Source organism: Ursus arctos, unplaced genomic scaffold (genome assembly GCF_023065955.2).
Source record: "Ursus arctos isolate Adak ecotype North America unplaced genomic scaffold, UrsArc2.0 scaffold_2, whole genome shotgun sequence".
Taxonomy (NCBI): domain Eukaryota; kingdom Metazoa; phylum Chordata; class Mammalia; order Carnivora; family Ursidae; genus Ursus; species Ursus arctos.
Window position 1 is genome coordinate 34369285 of NW_026622874.1, and position 24848 is coordinate 34394132.

The window sequence follows — 24848 nt, forward strand, 5'->3', positions numbered from 1 at the left end:
CCAGATGGCCAATAGACACATGGAAAAATGTTCATCATCACTCATCATCAGGGAAATGGAAATCAAAATCACAATGAGATATCACCTCATACCTGCCTTTCAGAATGGCAAATTTCGAAAACACAAGAAAAAACAGGTGTTGGTGAGCATGTGGAGAAAAAGGAACCCTCATGCACTGCTCGTAGGATGCAAACTGCTGCAGCCACTGTGGATCACAGTATGGAGGCTCCTCAAAAAATTAAAAATAGAACTACCATATGATCCAGTAAATTCTACTGCAGGGTATTTACCCCAAGAAAATGAAAACATTAATTCAAAAAGGTATATGCACCCCTATGTTTATTGCAGCTTTATTTATAATTGCCAAATTATGGAAGCAAGCTAAGTGTCCACTGACAGATGAATGGATAAAGAAGTGCTATGTATATACAATGGACTATTACTCAGCCATAAGAAAAAGAATGAGATCTTGCTATTTGCAACAACACGGATGAATCTAGAAAGTATAATGCTAAGTGAAGTCAGTCAGTCAGAGAAAGACAAATACAATATGATTTCACTTATATATGGAATTTAAGAAACAAAACAAATGTACAAAGAAAAAAAGAGACAAACAGACTCTTAACTACAGAGAATAAACTGATGGTTACCAGAGGGGAGGTGAGTAGGAGGATGGGTGAAATACATGAAGGGGATTAAGAGTACACTTATCATGATGAGCACTGAGAAATATATATAATTATTGGATCACTGTATTGTACACCTGAAACTAATATAACACTGTATGTTAACTGTAGTGGAATTAAAATTTAACAAAAACTGGAATTAACCCAAATGTACAACAACAGGTGACTTCATAAACCAGTTATAAATTCAAAATATAGACTACTATTACTTTACAATGAAAAAGATATCTATTGCTACAAATTAATGATAAAGGTAACATAGATGAGTCTGAAAACAACTACATTGAATAAAAGACAAGATGAATAGTCTACAGAATTCCATTTTTCAAAATTCTAGGAACTGCAAATTATAAAGACACAAAGCCAATCACTTTGTTGCTTGGTTACAGCAAATGGGGTCAGTTTGTGATAGATTAAAATAGACACAAAAGAAAGTTTTTGTTTATTATTTTGATTGCAGTGATGGTTTCACTGGTGTATACGTCTGTAATAACTGATCAAATTATACACTTTAAATGCATGCAGAGTATTGCATGATAATTAATCCTAAATAAAGTCATTAAAAAACAAAGAATGTCACACAGACACATGAATAGAGACATACAAATAAGCAATAGAAAAACAGAAAGCCCAGAGATTCAAATTGACAGATGAATTTAGTATATAAAAAGGTAAAATTTCAAGTCTATGAAAAAAGATGGACTGTCAAGTAAATGAGAATAAAGAGGTGGGCATCGAAAATAAAAGTAAGTGTATATAAACATCTAAGCAGATCAAAATAAATTCCAAATGAATCAAAATTTTCAATGTAAAGATTGAAACCATAAAAGTACTACAACAAAACATAAACTTCTAATAACAGCAAAATGGGAAGGGTCACTCTAACCATGAATCAGAATTCAGAAGCAATTAAGGGATAAAATTATTAAATTAGCCATATAAACTTAAAAAATTTTTGCGTGGAGCTCAAACCAATTCTCCCGCTGTGAACAGCAAGGTCAAAATGCAGTTTTAATGAAAGCTTCTGTTTTGAATGCATGGGATAGCTACTGAAGTTGTGTGTAAGGAACTGTGAGGTCACAGTCTGCAAGAAAAAGAAGCTCAAAGAGATGATCCTGTTATATCGGGGAGTGTCTCCCTCTGAGCAGTTACTGATTGAAAAACAACTGAAAAGCTGGTAAGATGAGCAGAGCTTGACAAACTCATGAAGCAAGAAGATAAAAATTGAAATTTAAGGATCACCAAAAAATGAAGTGCCCTAATAAATACCCCATGTTTTTAGCTGGGACTCTAAAAAGCCTAACCTATGATAAAAAATGTACCCAAAATAGACAAAATCACAAGACTAAAGTCCTTCATATTTTTTATTCCTTACTTGAGAAAGGCAATCTGGAATTGTTTCTTCTCTCAGCCTAGCTGTTGGCCAGAAGCAAAACTAAATCTTATTTCAATGAAGATGACATCATCCAGACTCTTAACTTGTTAATTTTTAATATACAATATCCAGCATCAAATCAAACACATACACACAAATGGATGTTTCCAAGAAAGGAAGGAATAAAACAGACAAGTAGACAGAACAGTTCCACAGGAGATCAAGAAAATAATGGGTGAGAATTTCCCACTAATGAAAAAGATCAAGCCAGAGAGTCAAGAAACAATAGGAACTCATGCAGGATAAGTAAAAAAATAAAAAATAAAATTGGACGGCATCATATTGAAAGTCCTGAAAATCAGATAAGGAAAAAAAGAAATCTTAAAAGCATCTAGAACAACAACTACAAAAAAGGTATTGGTATTACAAGAGCAAAATTAGACCAAGAGCTGACTTCTTGATGGAAACCTTAGAATCCAAAAGACATCTTCATATCTTAATGACGCTAAAATAAAATAACTGCCAAGCTAGAATTATATAGCCAGTGAACAAATCCTCCAGATAAGAAGGGAAATAAAAACTGGTTGGAGTAAACCAATCTTGAGAGAATTCATTAGCTGCAGACTCATAGTTACGGAAATATCAAATGGAGACTTTTAGGCAAAGAAAAAAATTATCATAGAGGAAACAAAGTAATGAAGGAAAGAATAAAGAACAACCTGAGTAAATGTAAATAAATACTGACTCTGAAAACAATAATAATAATGATTTGGGATTAACAAAATAATATAAAAAGCAAGATACATTGAATGGAATTAAGAGATTCTCAAGTCCTGTGTTGTCCAGCATATGTTAAAAAGTTCTAATTTATATATAACTTTAATAACTCAAGGATGTTTGTTATGATCTCTGAGGTAACTACTAAAATCAATATTAAAAGGACATTTGATAAGCAAGCTAATAGAGGAGGGAAGTTGAACATTGAAAAAAGAATCCAGAAGCAGAAAAGAAAGGAGAGAAAAAGAAACAGAGCAGGTGCAAAAATAGAGAAATATAGTAAGATGGTAGATTTAAAACTAAATGTAATAATTAATTATTCAACTGTAAATTAACCAAATTATCCATTTAAAGACAATGATTGACAGATTGGATTTAAAAAAAAAAAAAAGACCAAACCTTGCTACATGATGATTACTAGAGACAAATTTAAATATAAATTTAAAGAAAAGTCAAAAGTAAATATTTGGAAAATGATGCAAATGAATAAAAAATAAGGAAGGAAGGAAGGAAGGGAGAAAGAAAGAAAGAAAGAAAGAAAGGAAGGAAGAAAGAGAGAAAGAAAAAGAAAGGATTTTGTAAGACTTATGAATCAAAAATAAAGCACAATAATACAACTTTAGAAATGAGCATTGGATTTGAATAGACATTTCTGTAATGAAGGTAAAGGCCAAGAAACATATGAAAAGATGATCAACATCATAGTCTTTATGGAAATGCAAATCAAAACTACAATTAGGTACTTACCACTTCACACCCAATAAGATGGCCTTAATTAAAAAGACTGAACAACATACATTGGCAAAGATATGAAGTTGGAACACTCATACATTGCTGGTGGAAACATACAATGGGGCACCCACTTTGGAAAACATTCTCAAATGTCAGTTCCTCAAAGAGTTAAACATTAAGTTGCCATATGACTCAGCAGTTCCATTCATAGGAGAACTGAAAACTCATTTTCACAAAAAACTTGTACATGAATATTCATAGCAGCATTATTCATAGTAGCCAAAAAGTGGTAAAAACCCAATGTCTATTAGCTGATAAATGGATAAACACAATGTGGTATAGTCATACATTAAAGATTATTCTGTCATAAATAGGAATAAAGTACTGATACATGCTACAACATGGATGAACCTTGAAAAATTACACTAAGTGAAAGAAGTGGAACACAGATGAGCACATATTCCATGATTGTTTATATGAAATATACGATGGAGTTCACAAAGACAAAGATTAGTAGTTGTTAGGGGGTAAGGAGAGGGGCAAATGGGGAATGACTGCTAATGGGTACAGGTTTCTTTTCGGGGTGAAGAAACTATTCTAAAACTAGATTATGGTAATAGTTGTACAATTTTGCAAATGTCCTGAGACTCATTGAATTGTACACTTTAAAAGGGTAAACCTTATGGTGTATAAATTATATCTCAATAAAAATGGTACATTCATTTTTGTAATTGCAATAGCATGTAATAATTTTTATATGTAAAAAAGAGTACTTTTTGTTTAGGTGGTATGGTCAAGTGTTTAGAAAAGAATTATACTGAGTGAAGACTGGAAGACATTGCACCAAAATATTCGTAGTAATCTTCTCTGAGTGGTGGGGTGATGTAAGATTTTCCTCTTTCTTTCTTTCTTTCTTTCTTTCTTTCTTTCTTTCTTTCAATTTATTTATTTATATGGGGGGGTGGAGGGCAGAGGGAGAGGGAGAGAGAGAATGTCAAGCAGACTCCCCACTGATCTTGGAGCCTGACCTGGGGTTTGATTCCATGGCCCTGAGATCATGACCTGAGCCAAAATCAAAAGTGCACTGGGTGTTATACACAACTAATGAATCATCGAACTTTACATCAAAAACCAGGGATGTACTGTATGGTGACTAACATAATATAATAAAAAAATATGATTATAAAAAAAAGATTGGACACTTAACCGACTGAGCCATGCAGGTGTCTCAGATTTCCTTTTTCTTTAATTAAAAAACAAAATACAAAAAAACCAAAAAAAACCATTTCACCTCTTCTTTGTAAACATGTGTTTTTATAATAGAAAAACAAATTTAAAAAACACCATAAAGAAAACGTGTCACATAATGTCATAGTACTCGTGGACTCATATAGACTTTAGACTCCAAAGTCAGAGCTTTGTCACATATGTTGGGCAAGGAATAAGAAAGGTTTGTCACCTTATCATGAAAACATCATGATTCTAAAAACTTCATGTAGTCTTAAGGAGTTCTCTGCTAAGTAGAGGGAAAAAGTTGTTTCCAACTTTATTGAGGTAGAACTGATAAATTGTAAGATTTAAAGTGTACAACATGATGATTTGATATACATGTACATTGTGGAAGGATTCCGATCATCGTTAATGAACACATCCATCATCTCATATATTTACTTTTTGTGTGAGAATATTTCAGTCCTACCCTTTTAGCAAATTTCAATTATTCAATACAGTGTTACCAACTATAGTCATCATGGTATAAATCAGATTCTCAGACCTTATTCATCTAATAACTGAAAATTTGTACCCTTTACTAATCTCTCCCTAATTCCCCTAACCTCTGAGCCCCTGGCAACCACTTTTCCACTCTCTGTTTCTATAACTTCAAGGGTTTTGTTTTTTTATTTGTTTGCTTGTTTGTTTTAGATACTGCAGGTAAGCCACAACATTCATTATCTGTCTTTTTCTGGCTCATTCAGTTAGCATAACACTCTCCATGTTGTTGCAAAGGGCAGGACTTCCTTTTTTTTTTAGGCTGAATTATATTCCATTCTCTCTATATATGATATATATATATTATATATATATAATGTTCTTTATGCATTCTTTTGTTTTCATACCTTGGCTATTGCAAATGATGCTGTAATAAACGTGGGAGTGCATTTGTTTCTTTGAGATAATGGTTTTATTTCCTTTGGATATATTCCCAGAATTGAGATTGCTAGATTATATGGTAGTTCTGTTGTGAATTTCTTAAGGAACCTCCATACTATTTTCTGTAGTGGCTGTACCTCTTTACATTTCCACCACTGTGCAAGTGTTTCCTTTTCTCCACATCCTAAGCAGCATTTACCTTTTATCTTTTTGATAATAAACATCCTAACAGGTATGAGGCAATATCTCATGATTTTGATTTGCCTTTCCCTAAGGATTAGTGATATTGAGCACCTTTTCATGTACTCATTGGCCATTTGTATATCTTCTTTGTAAAAATGTCTGTTTAGGTTCTTTGTCCATTTTTAAATTGGATTGCTTTTTGCTAGTGAGTTGTATTAGTTCCTTGAATACTTTGGATATTGACCCCTTATTGGATATGTGGTTTGCAAATACTTCTCCCTCTGAAGGTTGCCTTCTCATTTTGCTGAAAGTTTCCTTTGCTGTGTAGGAGCTTTTTAGTTTGATGTAGTCCCACTTGTTAATTTTTGTTTTTGTTGTCAAATGCAAAAAAAATCATTACCATGACTAATGTCAAAAAGCTTACCCTCTATATTTTCTTCTAGAAGTTTTATGGTTTCAGGTCTTACTATTCAAGTCTTTAATTCAAAATGGATTGAATTGATTTTTTTGTGGATGGTGAAAATTAGAGTCCAGTTTCATTCTTTTAGTGTGGTTTTCCCAAAACCATTATTGAAGAGACAATTCTTTCCCCATTGTATATTCTTGGCTCTTTTGTAAAAAATTAACTGACTATATACACATGGGTGTATTTCTGGCTTCCTTTTTCTGCTCCATTTATTTATGTGGCTGTTCTTATGCCAATACTAGACTATTTTGATTGGTGTAGCTTTATAACATAGCTTGAAATCAGTAAGTGTGATGCCTCCAGCTTTGTTTTTCTCAAGACTGCTTTGGCTACTTGTAGTGTTTGTGGCTCCATACAAATTTTAGGACTTTTAAAAAAAATTTCTGTGGAAAATGCTGTTGAAATGCTGATAGAATGCACTGAATCTATAGGTTGCTTTGCATAGTATGACCATTTTAACAATATTAATTTTTCAGCCCATGAACACAGAATATCTTTCCATTTGTTTGTGTACTCTTTACTTTTTTTCATCAAAGTCTTACAATGTTTCATGCACAGATCTTTCACCTCCTTGGCTAAATTTATGTTTAAGTATTTTATTCTTTTGATGCTATTATAAATCAAATTGTTTTTTACAATTTCTTCTTTTTTTAAAGTTTTACTTATTTATTTGAGAGAGAGAGAGAGAGAGAGATCATGAGTGGGGGAAGGGGCAAAGGGGAAGGAGAAGCAGACTCCCCGCTGAGCAGTATTCCTGGAATACATCCCACTTGATCATGACGTATGACCCTCTTAATGTACTGTTGAATTTGGTTTTTCAATATGTTGTTGAGAACTTTTGCATCTGTGTTCATCAGGGAAACATTAAACTTAAATTATATGTTAGGCCAGATGAAATTAACAGACATATACAGAATATTCCATCCAACAGCAACAGAATACATGTTTTTCTCAAGTACACATGGAACATTCTCCAGGACAGAGCCCATGTTAGCTTACAAAACAAGACTCAATAAATTTAAGAAGACTGAAGTCATATCAAGCATCTTTTCCAACCAAAATAATATGAAACTTGAAATCTATTACAAGAAAAAAATTGGGAAAAAACCCTATAAACACATGAAGGCTAAACAATATGTTGCCAAATAACCAATAAGTCAACAAAGAAATCAAAGGGGAAATAAAAAAATACCTGAGACAAATGAAAATGAGAATGCAATATTCTAAAATCTATGGGATGTAGCAAAAGCAGTGCTAAGAGGGGAATTTATAGCAATCTAGACCTACTTCAGGAAACAAGAAAAATCTCAAACAAACAATGTAACCTTACCCCTAAGGGAACTAGAAAAAGAACAAAAAAGCCCAAAGTTAGTAGAAGGAAGGAGATATGAATGATCAGAGCAGAAATAAATGAAATGGAGACTTACAACACACACACACACACACCCCAAAGATCAATGGAACTAAGAGTTTGTTCTTTGAAAAGAAAAACAAAATTGAGACACCTTTAGCAAGACTCATCAAGAAAAAAGGAGAGAGGGCCCAAACAAAATCAGAAATGAAAGAAAAGAAGTTACAACCAATACCACAGATATACAAAGAGACTATAATTGTATGTCAACAAATGGGACAGCCTAGAAAAAATGGATAATTCCTAGAAACATACAATCTTCTAAGACTGGGAAAGAAAGAAATAGAAAATCTGAACAGACTGCTTACTATTAATGAAATTGAACCAGCAATCAAAAAATTTCCCACAAACAAAAGCCCAGGACCAAATGGCTTCACAGATGAATTATACCAGACAACTAAATAAGAGTAATACTTACACTTCTCAAACTATTACAAAAAATTGAAGAGGAAGGAATATTTGGGAAAGAAAGACCAAAAGCAACAATGACTAGAAAGGAACAGAGAAAATCTCCAGAAACAATGACAAAACAAGTAATAACATGGCACTGAATTCATATCTATCAATAATTACTCTGAATGCAAATGTACTAAATGCTGCAATCAAAAGATATAGGTGTCACAATCGATAAAAAAATAAGACCCATCTATATGCTGCCTACGAGAGACTCATTTTGATCTACAGACACCCGCAGATTGAAAGCGAGGGAATGGAGAACCATTTATCATGCCAATGGATATCAAAAGAAAGCTGAAGCAACCATACTTATATCAGACAAACTAGATTTTAAACCAAGGAGTGTAACAAGAGATGAAGAAGGGCACTATATTATAATAAACGGGTCTATCCCACAAGAAGATCTAACAATTATAAATATGCCTTCAAGTTGGGGGCATCCAAATATATAAAACAATTAATAGCAAACATAAAGGAACTCATTGATAATAATATAATAATAATAGAGGACCTTAACACCCTACTTACAGCAATAGACAGATCATCTAAGCATAAAATCAACAAGGAAACAATGGCTTTGAATGACACCCTGGACCAGATGGACTTAATAGATCTATTCAGAACATTTCATCCTAAAGCACAATACACTTTCGTTTTGAGTGTACATTCTCCAGAATAGATCATGTACTGGGTCACAAATCAGGCCCCCACAAATACAAGAAGATTGATATCATACCATGCATACTTTCCAACCACACACTATGAAACTTGAAGTCAACTGCAAGAAAAAATTTGGAAAGATCACAAATACACAGCAGTTAAAAAAAAATCCTACTAAAGAATGAATGAGTTAACCAGAAAATTAAAGAAAAAAAGAAAAAATACATGGAAGAAAATGAAAATGAAAACACAATGGTCCAAAACCTTTGGAAAGAAGCAAAAGTTGTCATAAGAGGGAAGTACATAGCAATACAGGCCTACCTCAAGAAGCAAGAAAAGTCTCAAATACACAACCTAACTTACATTCAAAGGAGCTAGAAAAAGAACAAGAAATGAATCCTAAAGCCATCAGAAGAAGGGAAATAATAAAGAACAGAGCAGAAATGAATGCTGTAGAAGCAAATAACAACAACAAAACCAGAACAGATCAATGAAACTAGGAGCTGGTTCTTTGAAAGAATTAATAAAATTTATAAACCCCAAGCCAGACGTATCAAAAAGAAAAAAGACTCACATAAATAAAATCATGAATGAAAGAGGAGAGATTACAACCAACACCAAAGAAATAAAAACAATTAGGATATGAAAAATTATATGCCAACGAATTGGGCAATCTGGAAGAAAATGAATAAATTCCTAGGAACATATAAACTAGCAAAACTGAAACAGGAAGAAAGAAAACTTGAACGGACTGATAACCAGCAAAGAAATTGAATCAGTAACCAAAAATCTCCCAACAAGTGAAAGTCCAGGGCCAGATGGTTGGTTCCCAGGGGAATTCTACCAAACATTTAAAGAAGAATTAATACCTATTCTTCTCAAACTGTTCCAAAAAATAGAAATGGAAAGAAAACTTCAAACTCATTCTACAAGACCAGCATTATCTTGATTCTAAAACCAGACAAAGACCCCACTAAAGAAGAGAATTACAGGCCAATATTCCTGATGAACATGGATGCCAAAATACTCAACAAGATCCTAGCCAATAGGATCCAACAGTACATTAAAATGATTATCCATCCTTTTTCCTGGGATGCAAGGGTGGTTCAACATTTACAAATCAATCAACATGATAGAGCACATTAATAAAAGAAAAGACAAGAACCATATGATCTTCTCAACTGATGCAGAAAAAACATTTGACAAAATACAGCATCCTTTCCTGATTAAAACTCCTCAGAATGTAGGGATAGAAGGAACATATCTCAATATCATAAAAGCTATCTACTAAAAGCCCACAACAAATATCATTCTCAATGGGGAAAAACTGAGAGCTTTTCCCTTAAGGTAGGGAACATGACAGGGACGCCCACTCTCACCACTTTTGTTCAACATAGTATTAGAAGTCCTAGCCTCAGCAATCAGACAACAAAAAGAAATAAAATGCATTCAAATTGGTAAAGAAGAAGACAAACTCTCTCTCTTCACAGATGACATGATACTTTATGTGTCAAACCTAAAAGACTCCATCCCCAAATTACTAGAACTCATACAGCAATTCAGCAATGTGGCAGGATACAAAATCAATGCACAGAAATCAGTTGCATTTCTATACACTAACAATGTGACTGAAGAAAGAGAAATTAAAGAACCGATTCCATTTACAACAGCACCAAAAGCCTTAAGATACCTAGGAATAAACCTAACCAAAGAGGTGAAGGATATATACTCTAGAAACTACAGAACACTTATGAAAGAAATTGAGGAAGACACAAAGAGATGGAAAAACATTCCATGCTCATGGACTGGAAGAATAAATATTGTGAAAATGTCTATGCTGCCCAGAGCAATCTACACTTTCAATGCAATCCTTATCAAAATACCATCAAACAAACAACCCTAAAATTTGTATGGAACTAGAAAAGACCCAAAATTATAGGGGATTGTTAAAAAAGAAAACCAAAGCTGGGGGCATCACAATGCCTGACTTCAAGTTATACTACAAAGCTGTGATCATCAAGAAAGCATAGTATTGGTACAAAAAAAAAGACACATAGATCAGTGGAACAGAATAGAGACTCCAGAAATGGACCCTCAACTCTATGGTCAACTAATCTTTGACAAGTCAGGGAAGAATATCCAATGGAAAAAAGACAGTCTTTTCAATAAATGGTGCTGGGAAAATTGGACAGCCACATGCAGAAGCATGAAACTGGATCATTCTCTTACATTATATACAAGGATAAACTCAAAATGGATGAAAGACCTAAATGAGACAGGAATCCATCAAAATCCTAGAGGAGAACATAGGCAGTAACTTCTTTGACATTGGCCACAGCGATCTCTTTCAAGACATGTCTCTAAAGGCAAGGGAAACAAAAGCAAAAATAAACTTTTGGGACTTCATCAAGATAAAAAGCTTTTGCACAGCAAAGGAAACAGTCAACAAAACTAAGAGGCAATCCATGGAATGGGAGAAGATATTTGCAAATGACAATTAAGATAAAGGGCTGGTATTCAAGATCTATAAAGAACTTCTCAAACTCAACACCCAAAAACCAAATAATCAAGTCAAAAAATGGGCAGAAGACATGAACAGACAGTTTTTCAAAGAAATCATACAAATGGCCAACAGACACATGAAAAAATGGTCAACATCACTAGCCATCAGAGAAATACAAATCAAAACCACAATGATATACCACCTTACACCAGTCAGAATGGCAAAAATTAACAAGACAGGAAACAACAAGTGTTGGTGAGGATGTGGAGAAAGGGGAACCCTCTTACATTGTTGGTGGGAATGCAACCTGGTACAGCCACTCTGGAAAACAGTATGGAGGTTCCTCAAGATGTTAAGAATAGAGCTACCCTATGACCCAGCAATTGCACTGCTAGGTATTTACCCCAAAGATACAGATGTAGTGAAAAGAAGGGGCACATGCACCCCAATGTTCATAACAGCAATGTCCACGATAGTCAAACTGTGGAAGGAGCCAAGATGTCCTTCAACAGATGAATGGATAAAGAAGGTGTGGTTCATATATACAATGGAGTATTACTCAGCCATCAGAAAGGATGAATACCCACCATTTGCATTGACATGGATGGAACTGGAGGGGATTATGTTATGTGAAATAAGTCAAGCAGAGAAAGAGAATTATCATATGGTTTCACTCATATGTGGAACATAAGGAATAGTGTGGAGGACCACAAGGGAAAGAAGGGAAAACTGAATGGGAAGAAATCAGAGAGGGAGACAAACCATGAGAGACTCTGGACTCCGGGAACCAAACTGAAGGTTACAGAAAGGGAGGGGGGTGGGGAGATGGCGTAACCCAGTGATAGGTATTAAGGAGGGCACGTGTGGTGATGAGCACTGGGTGTTATGTGCAACTAATGAATCGTTGAAGACTACATCAAAAACTAATGATGTACTATATGCTGGCTAATTGAACATAATAATAAAAAAATAAAAATTGAATTTATTTAGGAAAAGATATTTTAAACACATACACACAAAATAAATAAATGTTGGATCACTATGTTGTAAACCTGAAACTAATAATATTGTATGTCAAATACACTTCAACAACAACAAAGGAAATTGGAAGGAGTATTCAGTGAAGAAGTTAGAGAAATGTATTTACCTAGCAAAAAGGCCAATGGAAAGTTTTGATATGCAGAGGAGTACAGGGTAGTTGGGGCATAAACAATAAGGTTAAAACTCATGTAGCTGATGATATTACAGAGGCCCAAGTGAGCTGAAAGTTGTTAGTAGAGAAAAGGGAAAAATAAAGGGTTTTGAAAAGTATTAAAAGTAAGTAGGACAAAATTAGCCAAAAAAAAAAAAAAAAAAAAAAGAGCGAGTGAGAGAGAGAAACTGTCATCGTTTTGAAATCAACCTAGTGTTTTTAAAATCTGACTCATATTTTAATTTGAAACTGGGTCACCAGTACAATATTTAATATTTGCCAAATGCTTACCATGTACTGGATTCTGTGATTACAGCTTTAAATATATCCATTCTTTTGGTCTTCACAAAATCCTGTGGTGTAAGTAATCCACCATTTACAAGCTGTTTTGTTTCATTTCATTTCTGTACCTCATTTTCCTCATTTGTAAAACAGGGATCATTGTAATAGGACCTAAAGGAGCAGTTGCCTGAGACACTGAAATGTGTCTCGTGCAAGGTAGATGGTCCATAAAGCTGAACCATCATTATCATTACTGCTTTTTATACTATTATTACTGCAATGCCTATTTTTTTGCCATTTCACAGATGAGACGAGAAATTAAAAAAAGTTGCCCAACGTCGTGTCGCATGGCTTATTTGTAAACGAATACAATTCCAAATGAAATCTCCTCACACCTCTCTAACCTCTGCTAAAATATTTGAATGCCCTACCTTTGGTTTTAAGGTACACGCCAAAATTCTGAACAAAACCTGTATAATCCAAACCCCACTTGTGCCTAAATCTCATGCCATGCTTCCCTCTGTCTGTGCTCCAGTCACAAGAGCCTTGGTTTACTCCTTGCAAATCAACTTAACATGTTCTCTCCTCTCGCTTGGTTTTTGTCCGTCGTCCATCTGTGGCACTCACAGTCTTACACATATTCATCCTTTTATGGACACAGGTGTGTATCTTCTGTAGGGAAGCTTTTGTTAATTTCTCTGACTAGGCTGATAACCTAGTCAATATGCTCTCATAAAACCACACACCTCTCCTTTGTAACATTTAACATAGCTACAATTTTAAGTTTATTGGTGTGCTTTTGGTTCATAGGTTTCCTCCACTAGACATGAGACCATCTTCTTTCTTTGTTCTCTACTGTGGGTCAAAACTACTGTTTAACAAAGAGGGGTTGAAAAGGGAAAAAAAAAGATAAGAAAAGAAAAAGAAAGACATGAATTGGAAGTAACAGAAAGAGACAAAAGGAAATAGTAACAGTTTAAAGAATAAAATCAGTACGATAACAGTTTAGGAAGTGGAAGTTAATATATTTTTAAAATAGATGAACAAAAAGTAATATTTAAGTATGATAAATTATAAATATTTACCAATAGGTAAAAGAGTGAAGTAAATAAAGAACTTAGAAGAAGGAGAAATAAGGTCTGGGACAAGTAACAACGAAACACTGAATTAGGATAAGGAAGGTGTTCAAGAGGAGTGAGAATAAACATTACCGGATAGGTAATGTCTCGGCTGCTTCCACACAGGGCCTTCAGAGATGAGACACGATCAAAGGAAAAGAAGGAAGAAGGGAAGAATTAGTCCATGGGCTATAAGAGCTTTAGGTAACAGACATAAATACTGTGTTTGCTTTCTCTTCAGAGAAAGATTTAGGTTGATTTGTGAAGGACACCAAATGCTTGTTTGGCAGAGCAGTAACCCAGACAGAAAATGTTATTTTCTAGCATCATTCTCTGCAAGAAAGACACCTGTAAATCCTCTAAAGAGCATGTTAAGGTTAAAAGGTAGCCACAGTTGGATTATCAGGCTTTTGTTTTGCCTGGAGTGTTTAAGGTGTGTACGATGAAGGCTAGAGAAGAAATATGGAAAGAGAAGAAATTTTCCGAGGTCATGTTGCAATAGAGAGAGAAAAGCCAAAGAGGGAGGAATTTTTTTTTTTTAAATTGAAGTATAGTTGACACACAATGTCACGTTAGTTTCAGGTGTACAACATAGTGATTGGATAAGTTAACAAGTACGCGATGCTCCCAAGTGTAGCTACCGTCTGTCACCGTACAACGCTCTTACAATACCATTGACTATATTCCCTTTTGTCCCATGACTTAATCAGTTCAATAAGTGGAAGCCTGTACCTCCCACTCCTCTTCTCGCATTTTGCCCATGTCCCACCCTCTTCCCACCCAAGAGGGAAGGGATTTCAAGGAGAGATGACCGTTAAGAAAAAGACCTCAGTTTTAGGTGATAACCTGTGGCTGATTTGATCGTGTGCCCCTGATCAATAAGCAACAGAAGAAGATAGTGCAAGGGGTCAATAACCACGGAATTGACATAGAATAGAGTGGAATGAGTTCAGTTTTGGAGTCAAACTGATCTGGGTTCAAAACATACCTCTTACATCCTGTTAGTGTCAGCTTTTATGCTTCTCAGACTAGAGTGAAAAACAGAGAGATGTAATCAGTCTTTCAGTCCTCCATAGAAACTAATAATTTTACTAACAGTAATTTATACTTTCTACATTGAAAAAAAAAAACATTTTGAAGTAGGAAACACTTGCCTGATGATATGGTATATCTAAAATAATTCAGTTTTAAATACATAACCAAGGATAGTCTTCTAGAAAACATTTAATTTATGTTCCAATTTTATCTTTTACTTTTCTTTTTAAAATTTTCGACTTTTTTTACTTTTCCAACATTTAATGTACTATTTACACAACAGACTCTGAAACTCAGAGCAACTTCCTGGGGACCCAGAGGAAATGAATAGTGGTTGATATACATTACTGCAGGTCATAAAACATACTTGCATTAAAAGTTTTTAGGTACAAACACATTTGAATAAACAAACCCGCAATGCAGAAACACACTAAATTTTAATGGATAAAGATTTTTTTCCACTGGAGGGTGCAATTTGTCAGTGTATCAAGATTTCCAGAGTTCCTCAAATGAGTGTACTTTATAAATAATATGAGAGAGCTGATTATTTCCAAGACACTAATGTAGAATGCTGAGTAGATTTCATGAAATTTTAAATACGTGAAATTTCACTAATAGGAATCTGGGCTTTATTCTACAATATACTTATGATTTAATTAGAATGAAATGATTTATTAGCTGAATGTATTTCATTCTTTTATTCTCTTTTTTGGATACTATGCATGACTTTCTTGGTTATTAATACTGCAAAGTGTATGCTAATAATTCATAATAAAGAAAAATACAATCCTGCTTATATTATTATGAAGTTTTGCAGTTGTTTTCCCCACAGTCTAAGTGTTCATTAAAATTCTCTACAAAATATAAATCACTTTCCCGTTATTAGATTGTACACTCTGTAATAATGTGTGGTCTAAAATTAAATGTAAATTTAATAAACATACTACTCACATAGTATATATACAAAAGTATATATATATACCTCACATAGTATAAGGCTATTAGGTAATGTGTGCCTTAGATATGATACTAATAAAATATGAATTATAATAACAGCCAATATTTATTGAACACCAGCTAGGTGTCAGGTTCTCTCTTAATTAACTTTCCATTTTTAACTTACTTAATTTTCACAACAACTTCAACAAATAGGCACCATTTCCCCCATTTCACAGATGAGGAATCTAAGGTATCAAGTGACTTGCCCAAGTTGATTCCATTAGTACCAGAACTCAGCATAGGCGGTCTAAATCCATGGCCCAGGCTTAATTACTGTGTAATAACTATGTGAAATTCATTGGTGCCAACCACAGCTGCTTAGATAGTAATGTCTTGATTTTTATTTTAGACACTTGCAGATAAGCACTTTCCATTCTGGGGTCAATATCTTAAAAATATCAATCCAATGTTGTGTTTCTTAACTTGGCCTAACCTGTTAGAACTCCTGTTAATCATGATTTAGATCAACGAGCTGGTGGTACACACCCTTAATCGCCTACCTCGGCAGCCCACCTTCCCTGTCAGTAACAGAAGAGCAGTATTGTGTTGGCACATGTCACTCAGAGCAAAAGATTGCATTGCCCAATCTCCTGCAGTCTCAGAGATGCATGGCTGCCCGACTAAGTGGGTAATGAAGTGTTATGTAAGTGTTGTGTAGGATTTCCAGGGAGTCTCCTTAGAAAATAAGGTCTGTGTCTTATAAGACTTACTCCTCCTCACTCTTTCCTACTGCCTGCAGTGCTGGCATGAAGAGCAGCTGGAGCATAAGCAGCCACTTTGGGCCTTGGGGCAAGATGAATGACAGAGCAAGAGGGAAGGCATTCTGTTGCCTCTAAGCGTCTATTTTGAATTTTTCTGTTATATGCAACTGTATTTAATTATATTAACAGGTAACAGATTTTGATAGGGTTTAAGAATCCATTTTCTCTTTTAATCTTGTCAACACCAGACCCCTGACTAACTCAATAGATGTCATCAATTATCTTTTCAGACTATATTAGTTTTTAATATTTTATTAAGCTAGTAATATAGGTTTACTTATTTTTTTACACCATAATTTTCTTAAAGATCATTTCTACCTATAGTTCAAAATTAATTGTACAAATTGTTCTACTCAGGTTAACAATTTGTGACCTGCTTTTAAGTTGTCAATTATTTAAAATATTTTATATTTCCCTTTTTTATAACCAGGAAGAATACTATGGTATACTTTTCTTGAGGTCAAATAAATTAAAAAGTATTTTATGAGATTAGTGTCATGGTTTGGCAGTAAAGAGTAAGTATGACACAGTCATTTTCTATAAAGGAACCCATAAACTTTATCTTCTGGCATTTCCTCTTTGCTCAGACACAAGCCTATCTTCTGCTGTCCTCTCTTTGGGCGCCTGGGTGGCTCAGTCGTTAAGTGTCTGTCTTCAGCTTAGGGCATGATCCCGGAGTTCTGGGATCAAGCCCCACGTCAGGCTCCTCCACTGGAGGCCTGCTTCTTCCTCTCCCACTCCCCCTGCTTGTGTTCCCTCTCTCGCTGGCTGTCTCTATCTCTGTCAAATGAATAAGTAAAATTAAAAAAAAAAACTTGCTGCCTGCCTCTTATTTAAGGGAAAAGAATAATGAGGTTTGTCTCAAGGTCCTCTCCTTGTGGTTTAATCAAAGTTTTGGGGGAAAAAACCCATAAAAACCCCTCTAGATTAGATGACCAGAGGTCTATAGGAGTTATGAAGATTATACAGGTTTTAAGATTTTGCCATATGTAACAATAACAGTAGCAACATAGTATGCTTGTTAATAATACCATCTTACATCATTCATACTTATGTATTTGGCACAGCACTAAGTGATCTGTATGTAATGTCTTTTAATCTTCACAATACTCTGAGAGGTACTAATACTTTACCACTGATAGAACTGAATCAGAATGATACTAAATAACTTGCTCAAGATCACTCAGCTAAAGTGGAAATATTGAAACTTGAACCCATGCTTTTTGACCTTGCAATATTACTATAAACTATTAACACATTCCAGGGTGCCTGGGTGGCTCAGTTGGTTAAGCATCTGATTCTTGATTTCAGCTCGGGTCATGATCTCAGGGTCATGGGGTCAAGCCCAACATCAGGCTCCACACTCAGCACAGAATCTGCTACAGATTCTTTCCCCTCCTCCCTCTCCCTCTGCCCCTCCCCCAGGTCATACTCTTTCTCTCTCATAAATAAATAAATAAACTCTTTTTAAAAAAAGTATTAATACATTCAGAGAATTGTTATGATTATTGCATTAAATTAGCTGAATCAAAATTACAATTGGAGAAATATAAAAACTATTAAATATAGTTTTTGATATATGCTTTTCAGATCCTCTTTCTTGGTATTAAAATGTAAATTTATGTACATCACCATTTGAATATTTATTACATTAATAATTTAACATTTTAAACTTTTTTCTTACTACATTAAATAATTTCCAAAAGAAAGAGTCATAGCTTTCTTTCAAATTCTTCATTTTTTTTTTAAAGATTTTATTTATTTATTCGACAGAGATAGAGACAGCCAGCGAGAGAGGGAACACAAGCAGGGGGAGTGGGAGAGGAAGAAGCAGGCTCATAGTGGAAGAGCCTGATGTGGGGCTCGATCCCATAACTCCAGGATCACGCCCTGAGCCGAAGGCAGACGCTTAACCGCTGTGCCACCCAGGCGCCCCTCAAATTCTTCATTTTTAAAAATTTTTCTATGACATCACCGTATAAATCTTGGGAAAGAATCACCAGGTGGCAAATTACTCAGTTCGATAAGGTGCTGATAATGTCTAGTTCTCTTTAGTTATAGTTGGCCCAATAGGTAAATAAAATTATCCACTTCCACATCTACCAAGAATACACAAAACAAATGATATGTAGAGCTGAAAAATCCTTTAAAATAAATTAAATATTCCCTGTATTTCTAGAGGGAAATAAGGTCCAGATTCAGCAAAAAACTTGACCAAGGTAATTACTCAAGCAAAAGTTAACAGTAAAATATAAAGACCATGTACTTCAGTGTCAGGAGATATTGGTCAAATCTTGGTTCTGCAATTCATTAACCAAGAAAACTTGGCTATGTTGCTGAACTGCTGGGAGGGATCAAGTTTTTAATGGAATTAGCTAATGATAATATCTTCTATAAAATTGTAGTGAAGATCAAATGATAAGATACAAATGGTAGTGTTTTGCAATCTAAATGTTATATAAATGTTGGCTGTTATTAATTGGGTTTTGCTTTCTATCATAGAGAATAGATACTATAAAATGTATACATCATCAGCAATTTAGAACTGGTTCCCATACCAAGGCAAACACCGAAGAGCTTCTTTAAAAATTTTTTGTAAAGAGTTGTAGACATTAGATTTCTCGGGGTGCTGGCAGAGTAGAAATATCCTAAGCTCACCTCATCCCATGGATACAACTAGATAACACCCAGGTTGGTGTAAATAACCCAGAAAAATGGCCAGAAGACTAGTAGAACAGACTCTCCATAGCTAAATGTAGAGAAGAGGCTACATTGAAGAGGGTAGGAAGGGTGGAGATACAATCTGGAGCTAAATGGACTCACGGGACTGTCTGAGGGAGGGACACTTCAGGCGTGCAGAGGGGAAAGGACCATACCCTACACCAGGCCCCCCAGGCAGAGGGGACCCACACAAGGAAGATGAATCCCAGGACATTTGACTTTGAAAACCAGACGAGCATAATTTCATGAATTCTTACAATCAGTAAGGCTTAACATCTGGAACTTTAAAAATCAGTACGCTCAGCTCTGGGAGTCCTGGGAGGGCAAGAGGTAATGGAGTCCATGACCTTAAAGACACAGCACAACAAACAGCCCCATGGAAATATAGCATAGAAGCAGTAGTTTGAAAAACATCTGGTGTATACAGGGGATTTGTTTACTAACTTACTATTTATCAGAGCATGTGCTGCAGGGCCAGGTATGATCGGGAGACTTCTCCAGGAACAAAGGAGTTGGTGGGTGCTATTTCCATTCCTCACCCACCAGCCTAGACAAACACCTGAAGAAACCAGCATGTTGCCAACATTCTTTACCTCACTTGCTAACTGTGCACCCCGGTCCTTCCCTGTGTTCTCTTGTGTACACGTTCCTCCAGCCAGGCCTCAGATCCAGCTCTTCTCCAAGAGCATACCCATGCAAACCTTGCTAACACCTCTCCCCCTGAACACTTCTGGGCATACCCCTGCTCCAACCCAGCTGGTGTTGGCAGGAGTTTTGGGCAGCTGCAGGTCCCCTCCTACAGTGGAACTGTGCTGACCTTGCTGGTACTTCCTGCTCTCCTGCAGACTTGCCCCCTCCACCCCTGAGGAAGGCGTTTCTAAAGTAGCTCTGGGTCCCATCCCACAGAGACCTGCTCAAATCTTGCTAACATCATGCCTCCTGCCCCCATGTTCTCCTGTGGACATATCTACTCCAGTACATCCTTGGACAGAGACCATCCAAAGAGGTGTCAGAAGCCTGGCAGTGTGCAAGCAGCCCTGACAGGGGCCAGCACCACACCGGAGTGACTCCTGCTTTGGGGAGAGGGGAAGATAACCACACACACCCTAGTTTCACTGCTGCCCTAGCAGTGGGTTGGGGGCAGACATCTGGTCTGTCTGCAGATCCTACCCACCAACAAAAGCTTTTCAGGGGACAAAATAGGGAAAGTACATGGCAGTTCAGTGCTCCTAGATCTCTGGAAAATGCCTGGTCTGACTCAACTCAAGTTCAAGGTGGTTCCAGACTAGTCCTCTAATAACACAGGGACCAAACCCTGCTCACAATAGGCAAAGAGAGCCATTGCAGACAACTGGACTGAAGGCTAAAGTGGCTCAGCACATCACACACATGGGAGACACCCATGAAGGGTCAGATTCTGGTGAACAGGGGACACTGCACTGCAGGGCACTACAGAATCTCTTCTTCTTAAGACCACTACTTTCAAGACCAGGAGATGTAGCTGACTTTTGTAACACACAGAAACAGACACAGAGAGTTAGATAAAAAGACGAGACAGAGGAAAATGTCCCAAATGAAAGAACAGGACAAAGTCACAGCAAGAGAGCTAAACAAAACTAAAATAAGTAATATGCCCCATAGAAAATTTAAATTAATGATCTTAATATACTCAATGGACTTGAGAAAAGAGTGGAGAGCTTCAGTGACACTCTTAATAAAAAGATAGAAAACATAAAAAAGAACCAATCAGAGATGAAGAACTCAATAACTGAAATTAAAAATTGCAGTAGTTGGAATAAATAGTAAACTAGAGAAAGCAGAAGAACAAATCAGAAACCTGGAGGACACAGTAATGGAAAGCAATCAAGCTGAACATGAGAGAGAAAAAAAAATAATAAATGAAAATAGACTTAGGAAACTCAGTGATACTATCAAGCATAATATCATTCACATTATAGAGATCCCCGAAGGAGAATACAGAAAAAGAGGCAGGAAATTTATTTGAAGAAATAATAGCTGAAAAGTTCCCAAATCTGGGAAAGGAAACAGAAATCCAGATCCAGGAGGCGGAGAGAACTCTGAACAAAATCAACCCAAGGAGGTCCACACCAAGACACATAGTAACTAAAATGGCAAAAGTAGTTATAAAGAGAGAATTTTAAAAGCAGCAAGAAAAAAAGAGAAGAGTTACATACAAGGGAAAAAACAAGGGTTATTAGCTGATTTTTCAGGAAGAACTTTGAAGGCCAGAAGGGAGTGGCAAAATATAGCCAAAGTACTGAAAAAAAAAATCTGCAGCCAAGAATACTCTATCCAGCAAGGCTATTATTCAGAATAGAAAGAGAGATAAAGAGTTTCCCAGACAAACAGAAGTTAAAGGAATTCATGACCACTAAATAAGCCCTACAAGAAATGTTAAAGGGGACTCTGTGTGGAAAAGAAAGGCCATATATAAGGACTAAGAAAAGTAGGAAGCACAAAAGCAGTAAAAATAAGGATATCTATCAAAATTTGTCAAGAGATTCACAAAATAAAATGATGTAAGGTATGACACCATGTAAAGTATGATACCTAAAGTATGGGGGAGTAATGAGTAAAGAAGGGGTTCAAACTTAGGGGCGCCTGGGTGGCACAGCAGTTAAGCGTCTGCCTTCAGCTCAGGGCGTGATCCCAGCGTTATGGGATCCAGCCCCACGTCAGGCTCCTCCGCTATGAGCCTGCTTCTTCCTCTCCCACTCCCCCTGCTTGTGTTCCCTCTCTTGCTGGCTATCTCTATCTCTGTCGAATAAATAAATAAAATCTTAAAAAAAAAAAAGAAGGGGTTCAAACTTAAGTGACCATCAACAATATAGACTGCTATATGCATAGGATGTTATATACAAATCTAATGATAACCACAAGTTAAAACTCAGTGATAAATGTGCAAAAAATAAACAGCAAGAAATCCAGCATATCACTTAAAAAATCCAGCATATCATGAGAGTAAAGAGAAAAAGAAGAAAGGAACAGAAAAGAACTTAAAAAATCCCTATAATACAAGTAACAAATGGAAGTAAGTACATACCTATGAATAAATGAATGTAAATGTACTAAATGCTCCAATCAAAAAACATAAGGTGATGGAATGGATAAAAAAGCAAGACCAATTGACATACTGCCTACAAGAGACTCATTTCAGACCTAAAGACAAATGCAGATTAAAAGTGAAAGGGAACTTAAAAAAAAAGAAAAAAGAAAAAAAAAAAAGAATCCTTTGGACACCTAGGTGGCTCAATTGGTTAAGCATTTGCCTTTGGCTCAGGTCATGTTCCCAGGGTCCTGGGATCCAGTCCTGCATCAGGTTCCCTGCTCAATGGGGAGTCTGCTTCCCTTTCCCTCTGCCCCTCCCCCTTGTTCATGCTCTCTCTCTCTCTGTAGCTCTTGCTTTCCCTGAAATAAATAAATAAAATCTTTAAAAAAAGAAAAAAGAAAGAAAGAAAGAAAAAGAAAGGGAAGGGGAAAAAATGGAGAGTCCCATGTGGTGAGGAAAAAGGCTTTCTTCCAACAGCCATGTGAATGCAGTACCCAGACTTCAACTCTAGGCAACAAGTTTATTGCAATCTCTAGGGAGCCTTAACCAGAAACAGCTGCTTTTGGATTTCTAAACATAAGCTGATACAAGATAATAAATGCTTGTTGTTTTAAGCTGCCAAGTATTGGAGGACTTTGTTACATAGCAACAGATTATCAATATACTTGTAAATCACCACCTAAAAGTGTCCACTATTGAAGAAGCATTAAATAGGCAAATGATAACTCACTTGTCATCAATCAGCCTCTGTCATCAGCCACTCCAGTGCTAGTAAAATGGTTGCAGGAATAGAGAAAGCATGGGCACAGGATTGAAAGCTATTCATGGTCCCAACAACATGAGCTCCCATTCACTAAGGTTTATCTATCCAGTTACTGCTGCTCCTGGAACTCCAAACTGACAGAATGGAGAACAACACTGAAACATTCTATGAAGAAACTAACTAACCAGCTGGTAAGATAGCAACATTAGATGTTTTTCAGTGTCCAAGCTTAGAGATTTTCCTGTTATCTTTATGTTATTGATTTTTTTAGTTTGATTTTTGTTTTTTGTGTTTTTTTTGGGTTTATGGTTAGAGAATAATCATTTCAATTTATAGCATAGGTTATGGTCTATCTTGATATGCGTTCCATGTGAGTTTGTGAAGAATGTGTATTCTGCTGTTGTTGGGTAAAGTTCTCTATAAATGTAAATTAGACCACACTGGTTTATTATGTTTTGAGTTCTCTTATTTCTTTGCTGAATTTCTGTCCATATTTTTGCATCAATTTTTAATAAAGGGGTGTTGAAGTCCCTAACTATAATTACAGACTTGTCTATTTGTCTTTTCATTTTGATCAGCTTTTGCTTTACTGATTTTGCAGCTCTGATTTTTGGTATACACACATTTAAGATTGCCTGTATTTTTATTTCTGGTATGTATAATGTTTCTCTCTCAGGGAATTTTCTTTTCTTTGAAGTCAAATTAAAAGAATATTAATATAGTCACTTCTGTTTTCCTTTAAGTAATGTTTGCATTAGATATCCTTTTATATCTCTTGTTTTCAATCTGCCTATATTGTTATATAGAGAGAGTATATAATTAGGCTATGATTTTAGATTCACTTTGTGAATCTCAGTCTTTTAATTGGTGTATTTTTCTATTTATATTTAATATAACTGTTGATACATTAGGGTGTAAGTCTGCCATTATAGTTTTTGTTTTCTGTTTGTTATTTCTCTTTTTCTGTCTTGGTGTGGGTCATAATTCCATTTTGATTTATCAATAGTGTTTTTTGTTCGTTTAGGTTATTGCATTTTTAGTTCTAAAATTTCCATTTGGATCTTCTTTATGTTTTCTACTTCTTTACTGAGACCTTTTCTTTCTTTACTGAGGATTTATGTTCTTTCATTTGCTTCAAGAATGTTTGTAATTGCTCATGAAGCATTTTTGTTCTGGCTGCTTTAACAAGATTTGTCAGATAATTCCACCATTTATTTCATCTTAGTGTTGGCATTCACTGATTAGTATTATTATTTTGTTCATTCAGTTTGAGATCTTTCTGGTTCTTGCAATGAGAATAATTTTTTAAATGGAAACCCAGAAATTTGCATATTATGTTAAGAGATTCTGGGTCTTATTTAAACTTTCTGTGTTAATTGGATTCCTCGGACACTACTGCATGGGAATGGGAAAGGTGTATTATAATTACTATCAGGTGGGCAGAAATCTAGGTAACTCACTCAGTCTCTGTTGACGCCCATGAGTGCTGTACCTTTTTGGCTGAGAG